The sequence below is a fragment of the Euleptes europaea genome, chromosome 6 (assembly GCF_029931775.1).
Source record: "Euleptes europaea isolate rEulEur1 chromosome 6, rEulEur1.hap1, whole genome shotgun sequence".
Lineage (NCBI taxonomy): Eukaryota > Metazoa > Chordata > Lepidosauria > Squamata > Sphaerodactylidae > Euleptes > Euleptes europaea.
Window position 1 is genome coordinate 59,650,866 of NC_079317.1, and position 11,849 is coordinate 59,662,714.

An 11,849-nucleotide genomic window follows, 5' to 3' on the forward strand; every position below is an offset into this window, starting at 1 on the left:
GACTCAAAACACATGTGGATAATCAAGGTCTGGCCATTGTGGTGCATGTCCTGGTGAAATCTAGATTACATTACTGCAATGCACTCTGAGTGGGGCTGCCTTTGAGAAGGGCACTTGAGAAGTGTCAGGAAACTTCAATTGGTACAGAACATTGCAGCCAGAATGTTGATTGGAGCAGGTTGTAAAGACCATATCACTCCAATCTTGACTTACCTACATTGGCTTCCAATTTGTTTCCAGGAACAATTCAAGGTGCTGGTCTTGACCTACAAAGTGCTATATGGTTTGGGACCCACATACCTGAAGGACTACCTAATCCCTTATGAACCCGCCTAACCATTACTGTTATCTTTGGAAGCGCTGTTTAGGGTGTCCCTGCCTTCTGAGATTAGGCAGGTGGCAATCCAGGAGAGAGCCTTCATCATGGCTCCAAACCTCTGGAACTCTCTCCTCAGGAAGATTTGTCTGTCCCCTTCATTGCCACCTTGGGCCAGTGGGATAAGACCTTTTTGTTTCATTTGGCATTCCCTCAATGATTCCTCCATCCTAACACATGTTTTATGTTTTATATGTATTTTAACTCTGTTTTTAACTCTTTTAAAAGTTTTTTTTAATGAGGTATGTTTGGGAGCCCTGACCTGGATGGCCCAGGCTAGCCTGATCTCATCAAATCTCAGAAGCTAAGCAGGGTCAGCCCTGGTTAGTATTTGGATGGAAGACCACCAAGGAAGTCCAGGGTTGCTATACAGAGGAAGTCACTGGCAAACCACCTCTGTTAGTTTCTTGCCATGAAAACCCCAAAAGGGGTCGCCATAAGTCGGCTGCGACTTGAAGGCACTTTACACACACACATTTGGGAGAGGGATTTATTTTAATGCTTTTATAATGTAATTTTATCATGTATGTTTAAATTATTAGCCACCTTGGCAGTCCTTGTAAAGACAGAAAGGTGGGATATCAATTTTGTAAATAACTAAAAATTTAATACTTGTTCATAAATCTTCTCTAGTTCAGATAAAATCCATTATCACCATTCACAGATATTGATGGTCCTACTTTTGATTAAGATATTTTTATAATGTCTTTCCTGCACTTAAGATAACTCATAGAAATAATTTAAAAACATCAGAATGTTTTATTTATGAAGGTCAGTAATTAAAAGCAGCATTTACAGTTTTATTAACCAAACAACACCCCATTGAACCCACCTGCTGCAAAATGTTATGCTGCTTCATTAGCAGGCTAAGAACTTGGTTAAAAAGGAAGCCTGTATGGAAGCTGAATAAAGGGGTTATCTTTGTCGCCTCTGTAGGAGATGGCTTTATATGGCAGGTATGGTACCTGAAGATGCTCTTATTCTTGCAGTTATGATCTAGAGGTGCCTAGGGAACTGTCAATTGTTACTTGATTACATTTCAGTAGGCATGTGGGCTCCTGTGAGGTGGTCCTTCAGATGTGTGGGTAAATTCAGGTAAATACCAGAGATCCTCCTGTTATTGTGGGAGAAGACCCCCACCCCCACCCAGTTGGTCTGTAAGATCCTGTGACTGGGAAGATACAGTCCCATCTTGATATTGTTCTTTATTTGATTTAATCAGTAACAGACTGCCAGAGTGCAATCACTCTTTCTGTATTACCTTCTCACCTACCACATGACTATTGCCTTCATCTCTCTTTGTAGTCCCTGATAAAACTGTTGATTTAATGGATGCTTATCACATTAAAAAAATAAAGTATTAGTATGCACACTGGCATTGCTTTTGAACAGAGGGGAATAGATAAGCCTTTCCTTTGATCACATGAAGCTGCCTTATACTGAGGCAGACCCTTGGTCCATCGAAGTCAGTATTGTCTACTCAGACTGGCAGCGGCTCTCCAGGGTCTCAGGTAGAGGTCTTTCGCATCACCAACTTGCCTAGTCCCTTTAATTGGAGATGCCGGGGATTGAACCTGGGGCCTTCTGCATGCCCTTAGCTGAGTAGAGTGATACAATCTATTTTGTAGTTGTTAATTTTTTTTATTAATTAAAATATTTATATCCCCCAATTTCTTGTGGTCCTTTGGCCAAACTAGTTTAATGGTTTATGGTTAGTTTTATTGCTTTGTTATTTCTTCCATAGTGATCTGTGAAGGTTCTGTTTTTCTGAATCACATCTGCTGGTCATTAGCATGCCAGTTTGTTCCTTGTTCCAAAGGAAGGCAAGATCTTCAGTATCTTTTTTGTAACTTACTGGCAGCCGCTTCCAGTTTATGGAACGCACTCTTCCAGTTACATGGTTGCTATTTTTTATATTGCACTTCTGGTTAGTGTTCAGACAAAATTGAGCTGACTCTTTGGTAGGCAGTAGGGACCTAGCTTTTCCTCCGTCTTCTACTTACTACTCCCATTATGACCTCTTTTGTTTCTCTGTTTCCCCCTGTTAAATTTGTGCGGAGATGTGGCATGTGGGTTGTTTTTCCAAATAGCCTGAAGTTGGCTGTAACCAAGAGCAGCAGTTAAATAGAGCCCAATTTCCCTGCTTCCTGGCGTTCAATTGTTTAACTCCATTTTCTGGGTTTCTGTGGTTTTGATTTACAGAGAAGCAAACCTCGGTGGTGCCTCTGGGCATCTCTTAAAACCATTAGAACAAGCTCCATTATTTTCTTGTAGTGTAAAAAAAAGCTTCTCCTCAGACTGAGAATCCATCAAAATAATGTATTCTCTGCAAAGGCTTCTGGAACACGTTTAATAGGGCCTTTTCACACTGTAGGACAGTCATGGGTTGGAAAGAAATTGGGGAGGGGGGTGCAAGACAGAATTCTGGAGGGTCTGACACTAACTTGCAATAAGGGTTGACCTGTATCCTTTTTGCCATTACTTCAAAGCGGAACCAAAATTGGCCATGGAAAACACTGGCAAATTCCTCATCTGGCAAAGAGGCAATTTTACAAAGGTGTTCTATAATTTATCACCAGGGCTTTATTTTTTGGTAGCCTTTTCCTGAAAAGGCAGGAAAAGCGCCTTCCTCTTCTCTCTTCTGTTTCCTTTTTGAAGGGCTATACTAGAGATGAAAAACCAAACATTTGTTTCTTGAAGTCCCATCTACTACTTCCTTCCTCCCCTGCCTGAGCTCTCCCCCCATTCCACTTGAAAGGGCAGTGCCTTTGGCAGGAGATCTACTTTTGTCATTGGCCTGCCAAATGATTCATGTTCTTTACAGTCTTTGCTGCTTTCCCTGTTTTACTTTTCAGTGAAATTGGTCTCGGAAAAGTTATTTGCAGGGTCTGCTTGGTGTGTATTTGAGGTCATGGGAATTTTGTTTCAGTTGGTATAGATAAGTCTATGGAGTCGATACCCTCTTCTCTTTTTTTATGGCCTCGTGGAATGCGCAATACGAGATACTAGATATTTATACACATTCGTCTTGACATAGAGTACAGACGGAGTATTCAGTCAGCATGGAGTTATTATACAATTTCTGTTTTCTTACAAATCTGTACTCTCTGAATTTTAAGAAAGGGCGAGAGTCAAAACTGATTGTAAATTTGGGAAGTAAAGAGAAAAATTCAAGACTAGAAGGTGTCATAGAGCAAGGAAAAGTCTTTAGAAGGGGGAAATTTTATAGGTGCTTCATCAGCAGAGAATTTTGAAAGGAGAATGAGCAGAGGTAAGCAGGAGCCAGTCTGTCTACAGGCAATAAAAGAAGTTGAGCTTGAGGAGAAAGATTGAAACTGCAAGGTCTGAGTGGCAGGTGTAAGATGAGTTCTGCTGATTACATAGTAAAATGCTATGGGGCAAGCAAGGAGGCAGCTGAGGGGAAGTGGAATGAGGATTTGAAGGGTTTTGATTCAGGACAGATGCTTGTAGAGGAGTTTAATGGGGGGGGGGAATTACAGAATACGGAAAGATTCTCAGAATATGAACCTGCATGTCAATTGCACAGTACCCAGAGGACAAAAACTAAAATAAAAGTAGGACCTTAAAACATTCTGTTTGTTGTGTTAGAGGAAATTTCAATGAAGGATGATGATAAAGAAGCTGGTGACATAGGGAATAGGTTGTGGAATACGAGAAGGAATCTGGAAACTACCTTTTCAAGAAATGAACTGCTGAGCCAACAGTGGCGTGAAATCAAGGTATGTCTGCAGAAGTTCTCTGTGATTTGTCCCCTTGCATATTACTAATGGCTTGTACTTACACAAAATAACAAATAGACAAAGATCTGACATTAAAAATCACAATATTCAGAAACCAGTGGGACATTTTAGTCATCCAGGATGTACTGTTGCTGATCTAAAGGCTTTTGTTCTCCTAGGGAGAAAAAAAAAACTTCAAAGAGAGAATCCATAGGGAAAGTGCTGAATTAGGATTTATTGAGATATTCAGTACTCTCCCTCAGGCTTGAACAAAACTTGAGTTTCCTCACTCACTATAGATGTTAATAGCTCTGCATGACCCACCCTTTACAGATGTTAATTACTTCTGTTTATCGTGTTTCACACTCTACCTTCCTTGATAAGCTTTTATGTTTATCCTACTATGCTCAGTTAGAAGGGTCATCACAGATAGTGTATGAATGGATTTGTCTCAGGTTATTGTTTCAAGCTGGCCTAGTTTTTTTATACTTCCCCTCTCCCTTCTGCCTGTTGACTTGTAACTCTAAATATAAATAATTGCTATGAATGTACACACCTTGCATCTGAAGGAGTAAACTGACTCAAAAAAGCTTATACTAGAATAAATATTGTTAGTTTTTAATATGCCACTTGACTTCTGTTTCATTTAACTTCTTCCTTTATTGCCTCTTTAATGCTAGCAAAGGCCATTTGGGGGGGAAAGTTCACCTCCAATTCTAGTTCTTGTTCCATTTTTCTTTCCTCTCATACCCTGTTAAGTGTTTAAATTTGGTTGCATACTCATCCACATTTAATGAAGCCCAAACCACCTTTCAAAATTCTTTCCTCCCTGCTGGTTTTGCTCATGTATCCCCATCATGTTTAGTAATATATTAAAAGTGGTATGCATGGAAAAAGCACCATTAAAAACCCGTCTCCTGGTAAAATAATGTTACTGTTATGGGAGAAAACTCATCCTTAAAAATACAACACACAGAGACCCTAAAAGCTTGCTGTGTGTTCCTTCCTAGAAATAGTGTGTTAAGAAACAAGATACTTAAGGGCTAGGTACATCCTCAGCGCTGATTCATATACTAGTATACATGCTAGCCCTTTCCCTAATATAGAAGCATTCCATATGTATGGACATTTTGATATGGGGAGATGCTTCAAAATGTGCAGTGTAATACATAAAAGTCCTACCCTAACTGAATGATTCCCATGTGCATGGAATGAAACTGTCATTTTAATCAGCCCTGTGTTGAAAGAAAACTACTTCCTGCTCTTGGGAACTTTATAAATGGAAATTAATGGAAACGTCTTCAGTGAAAGAATAATTGCTGCATGAATATATAAACAGGTTAACTAACATGTACCTTGACTCCCCCCACCCCCGGTAGTACAAGTTCCATAGATGATGAAAGTTGTTGATACTTGGACACTTCTTTTGTGATTGGCCTAATCATTGGATTTATGAGATCTGTCTCTCTCTGAAAGTTGATATAGAAAAATGCAAAGCTTCACTGTATCTTACTTTGGGTTCTAGTTTGCTTTTTTCAGTTACTAATGAGCTGTCTAATTCTCTCTGTAGCTCTGAGGATGGGAGGAAAACTGAAAAAGGATAAGTCTCAGGGATTGTTTGCCATTTTTCCATCTTGAATTTTACACTGTAGAGGTGAGCGTAAGTTCAGAGTTGTGGCTGAAATAATTGCATTTGAACTTCCTTATCTGATCTATGGGTAGGTCTCAAGGAGCTGATTTGGCTGCTGCCCGGTTTATTCATTGGGGTCTTTCTGAAGGCACAAATGGAGCTGTTCTTTCATACCAAATAATGGTTCCTTAGAATCCAGTCTGGGAGTTGGGCATAGCAGCCTTTTTCAAAATCCATTTCTAGAAGGTAAAGGAAACAGGACTGTCAGCAGTACAAACTTGTACTGTACCATACAGAATGGAGATAATGCTGACAGCATTATTCTGATCTTTTTTTTAAATCTGCTATTCCATTTAAGTGAACTGCTAGGCTGATTTATACAAGATGTGAAACTCACATGTGAGAAGCACTTACTCATGCAGAGTGCCATGTGACAGGGCATCTCCTTTTTAAACATTTCTTGTCAGGCCTGGGTGGGCTGGGTAGTCAACTTTTCATTTTCTGTTTGCCAGCTACAATGTCCAGTCCCACCTCAATATTACCTGTAGCAATAAGATAACTTCTAGATTAACTGGACCTTATACTAAATGTGTTAATAAGAGGAAAACACATTTAGTGCCCTGTGTCTTATACAAACCACCTCTTTTCCAGGTTCCTGCAATGATAACGGGTGTGTCATAAGTATCTGGGTTGTCACTTCCTGTACCCTTTTCCCAGATTTTGAGTTTGAGGGTACCATTGTTATCCTAAAGCCATGAAACAAATGTTAGTAGCTCATGTCAGGCTATATACACTCATGTATTTGGGCGTATTGAAAATATAGTAATGGAATTTCAAGGAGTGTGCTTGCATGGTTAGATGATGCATGGGGATTGTTTCAGAGACTGGTTTATAGGTGTTATCCTGAATCAGCACCTCTTTGTTTCTATATGCAGGGTATTTTGCAGGGGTGTTGGCTATATACTGTTCTGACTAATTGGATCACAGCTAAGCAATTGGGTTTGCTTCACATGAATTTTGTCTCCCTCTGCTTACCTGCAGAAGTTATTAGTATTTATAGACACCCTTATTCCAAAATAAAACCGGGGCTTGCTTCCTTATTTTCAGTCTGGCTCAGTCTTGGGGTTAACCTGTTTGATGGGGGTAAGCTGATTAAAGTAAGTTAAATCAACTGGTTTGTCATGTCACAATAACTGATTATGTAAACAAGCCCCCCCTCCCGAAAGGTGAAAACATGGCCTTTGGCAAGTATTAAGAATGACAGACTAACTCGGCACTGAATGTGGCTGCTTATCCCAAGCCAAGTACTGAATGTCTAGAACTCCTGGGGAGTGTTTGGAGGGGGTCAGTGGGGAGATTATTCAGATTTTGAAGTGGTCGTCATTGAGTACTGGCTGACACCCACACCCCTTTGAGCTGCCTGCCTGAATGGGCAAGAGCACTCAGAAGCACTTGGCACTTAGTAGACAAAAGGTACTGTGCACACTTCCCCCACCCCCTTATCCTTGCCATACTATTGGGGCCCTTGTGCTTGGTGCCCTTTCTCTTCATCGATTGGGTGCTCGCCCAGCAATTTGCTTAGGGGACAGGCTCTCTTAAACAAACAATACTAGCTGTTCTTTAGCTATCCGGTATGGAGGGAAATAAGAGCATGTAACTGCTCGTCAAGACAGATGATATGGTGCATGTATTTTTACATGTGTTTAGGCCTTTTCATATTTTGTAGCTCTTGTCCTATACAACGTATCATTTTTATAATTAATTTCTCTATTACAAAGGGGAGGAACCCTGATTGAACCTCTCCAAGTAAAGCTAAGGAAAAACAGGGATATGGCTTTTAGCTTTGACACTAATTCCAGGTACAAGTTTCTGAAGATCAAAGGAAAAGCCAGGGAGCTGGGTCACATGGACCCATGGCATGCTTTAAGATCCTGGAGAGGAAAGGGCAGTCAGGGTTAATAGTGTAACTGCTCTAACGATCAAGACAAGGAACAATAGAATTACAAAGGGCTAAAGCAGCATAAGAGTATAAAGAGAGCCAGCGTGACTTAGTGGTTAAGGTGTTGGCAGTAGGACCTGGGAAACCTAGGTTCAAATTCCCACCAGTGCCATGGAAGCTTGCTGAGTGACCTTGGGCCAGTCACACATTCTCAGCCCTGACCTTGGCTAGTATGTGGATGGGAGACCTCCAAGGAATACCAGGGTCATGAGGCAGAGGCAGGCACTGGCAAACCACCTCTGTTAGTCTCTTGCCTTGAAAACCCCATGGGGTCGCCATAAGTCAGCTATGACTTGACTTGTGCGCTCCAGGCTTTCAGCCAATCTGGGTGCCAGGTCTTGAGGCTCAAGCCTGCCATACCTGAACCTTCCAATCAAGAGGTGTTAACACATCAAAGGGCTAATGTGTTTCCCCCTCAGTTGGGAGAGGATTCTCTCTATCCGGTGAGGAGAACCTTTTCCCCCTCTTCCCAGCCACAGAGACACCAGGGTCCCTTTCCATCACCATAACTATCACAGCATCTCTTCCCCCCTGCCTTTCATCCATCGCAGTAGGTCTTCACCATTTTAGGCAGAAGCTGTGTTAAATGGGATGCTTTTTAAAATTAAGGTAGTGTTTAAGAATTTTTTCTTGCTTACACCCATAATAATTATACACATTGATCTAGCTAAGAAACCGTCAGAGGCCAGTAGCTGGTCACATTGATTATAGCTATTAATGGCCACAAGATTCTTCTACTTTGAAAAGGGACAAATTGTCTTGCTGCGTTATCATGATATAAACATGTGCATGGACGCCTCTGATGCATTAATCCTGTCACTTTGCCATCATAGTTGTTAAATATGGGACAGAGCAAATTTTGTCCTGGTATCTCCTCCTCCCTGTTGTACATACCATCCACCATGCCATCCTGACCCTGGTAGGAAAGGTGACGGATGTACTGAGGTGAGCCTGTTTTCAAGCAAGTTGATATGTGATGACTGACTAAATGAATGAATTTGCTGGCTGTTTCTTGTACAAATTTGTGTTTGTGGAATCCTGTGCTGGTTTTTAGTAGATATAAATAACTGAAAAATTGTCCTGAGTGATGTAGGGGAAATATTTTTCTCTGAGTGTGATAGACTTTTTCTAACCCTACCCTGTGCACCCCAGAGAAAGACCAGCTACTTTAGCATGATTTACACATGCGTGAAAATGAATAAAGTTCAAGAGCAGCATGGAAACCTAATACCCAACACTGTGAGCCAGAATAACACCAGAACAAAACAAAGTAACTGTCCCTTTCTTTTTCCTGATATACTGGTTCTCCAGTGTCTAATGGTTGAAGAAAAGCCATTAGACATTCTTAACTCACTTGGTTTGAAGTGAGTAGACTGCTTTTGCTAGGCCTTTTTCCATATGGAAGAAAAACATAGAAAGCAGGCAGATTAGAGCTTTATCATGATATAAACGTGTGCGTATGTGCTCTAATCTGCTTTGAAGAGAGACAGATTGTCTCGCTACATCATCATGATGCATCTGTGTATATACTCAACCACTATGGTCATCTTTGGAGGCCCTGCTTTGGGCGATCCTGCATGTTGAGAGTAGGTGGGTGGCCCAATCAGTTGTGGCCTTCTCTGTTGTGACACCAAAACTCTGTAACTCTCTCCCCAAGGAGATGCGTCTGACCCTTTCTGTTGCTGTCTTCCATCAGTGCGTGAAGACTACTTTGTTTCGTTTGGCGTTCACTCAGCGATCCCTCCTTCCTGATCAATGTTTTACTTATTGTTCTTAATACTTTGTATTCTTGCTCTGGATTTAATTATTTTCATGATCTGTGATTTGTGTGTGTGTGTGTGAAGTGCCTTCAAGTCGCAGCCAACTTATTGCGACCCCATTTTGGGGTTTTCGTGGCAAGAGACTACCAGAGGTGGTTTGCCAGTGCCTTCCTCTGCACAGCAACCCTGGTGGTCTCCTATCCAAATACTAACCAGGGCTAACCCTGCTTAGCTTCTGAGATCTGACGAGATCAGGCTAGCCTGGGCCATCCAGGTCAGGGCGATCTGTGATTTAGGGGGTGTTAATTATATTAAAGTGTGATTTTTATTATGGTATGTTTTAATTTGTCGCCTTGGTGGCCCTTGTGAGGGCAGAAAGGCAGGATATAAATTCTGTAAAATAAATAAACATGTAAATAGGTTGGAAAGGAGGGAAGAGCAGGTAAAGAGGGAAAAGCTACAGTTGTTGTGTGATATATATTACTATATAGTGTTCATCGATTTACAGCCTGTTCCTATTTGGCTGAAAGTGTAGTGGAGGCGGTGTGACCCCCCCGCCAGCGTAAGTGCCCTTTTATCATGGAATAAGAGGCACTTACACTGGTGGCGGGGGCAGTTCCGTTGGTGCCTGGGAGCCACGGAGCTACACTGAGCTTGTCTGGGACCTAAATACTGGAAGAGAAATGCAGCGCTGCCATGGAGGGGAGTGTTCCTGGGGTGTTCCCAGGGGCGGAGCTGACTGTACTCAGCATCCTAAGCCCCTCCAGCCCAGGAACGTCTCCTCCAGCAACAACGTTGCTGCACCAAGGTTTTTTTGGTGCAGCATCACTGTTTTCAACGGGGTTATTTTGGCCATTTCCAGTTTTGTTTTTTAAAAGGCCTTTTTTAGCCTTGCAGCAGCTGGGAAACCTCTTTTGAGGAGCTGCGGTGGTGCCTCAGCCATGTTGTCCTCGGCCGCTGCAAGGCTCAGGAATGAGCTGTTATTCATACATTTCTGTAAATTGTCCCACTTGATTCCGCATTTCATACTAAAATAGCCATTCTTAGGGGAGAGACTTTCTTTGTACTACCCGTAAGAGCAGCTGGCTTAGGTTTTAACGCTTGATCAGAGAAAAATGTGTCTAAATATGAACTCAGGCCACCATGCTACGGATTTGGAATCTATGGCAAAGGACTGAGCTTTCAAGCAAGTTGGAACAGATCACAGATAAATGAAATATGTATTGAAGGATACAATTTATTGAGAGGAATAATAATATACTCAAGCAGTCAAAATAATATCAAGCATGGAGAATGGTGGAATGCCTGCAATGAAGATCAGGTACGCCAGATGCCCACACACTTGTGAAATGTGTAACTCAGAGATGATCAGGGGATTTGTGATAGGTCAGAAGGTAGAAAGCAGATGTTATATTTACCTGCTTGGGTAGGATCTTGAGTGAAGAGTATTCAGGAGATTCTTGGCAGCCAATAATTGGGGTGTGTGTGTTAGATATCATATCTATACAACCTAGAATGGCGTGCTGGGATCAGGCGCAACAATCCAAGCAAACAGATTCAGCTAAACATTCTGAGGCCTGGGGAAGAAAAGCTGAGAGAGGCGTCATTGTACCATAAGCAGGGAAACTCTGTAGCAGCATGTGAGGGTGACCATTAGAAACACCCACTTTGGGGTAGATTCTGGCTCCAGAAACAGAACATAAAAGATTTTTTTAATGGACTTGGAAAAAGGGAGGCGCATCCAGATCAGTTTAGAGGGGAGCATCCTCATTGGCAGGAGATGGTGAAAGGAGGCTTGATGGCAACACCATCTTCTGAGAAAGAAAAATTATTCATTGAGTGGTGGTGGTGGAAAGTGCCGTCAAGTCACAGCTGATTTATGGCGACCCTATTAGGGTTTTCAAGGCAAGAGACGTTCAGAGGTGGTTTGCCATTGGCTGTCACCATGTGGGATGAGAGAGCTCTGAGAGAACTGTGACTGGCCCACTGTCACCCAGCAGGCTTCATGTGGAGTAATGGGGATTCGAACCCAGTTCTCCAGATTAGAGTCCTCCACTCTTAACCACTATGCCACGCTGGCTCTCACATTCATTGAGTATTACTGGCTACTTTTTATTAAACTTTTGTTTGGGCAGGAAATAAACAGATATGTAAGGCTGTGGGTGACTTCACATTTCTTTCCAACTTCTAGTATTAAATTGAAGCTATCAACATGCTGAATAAAGGGGCATTTCTCTGAAATTAAACCTTTATTTTTTAAAATGTATAGTCCACTCTTCTCACCGAGACTCAAGGCATATTGTGTGTGTGTGAAGTGCCATCAAGTGGCTTCTGCAATCAATCA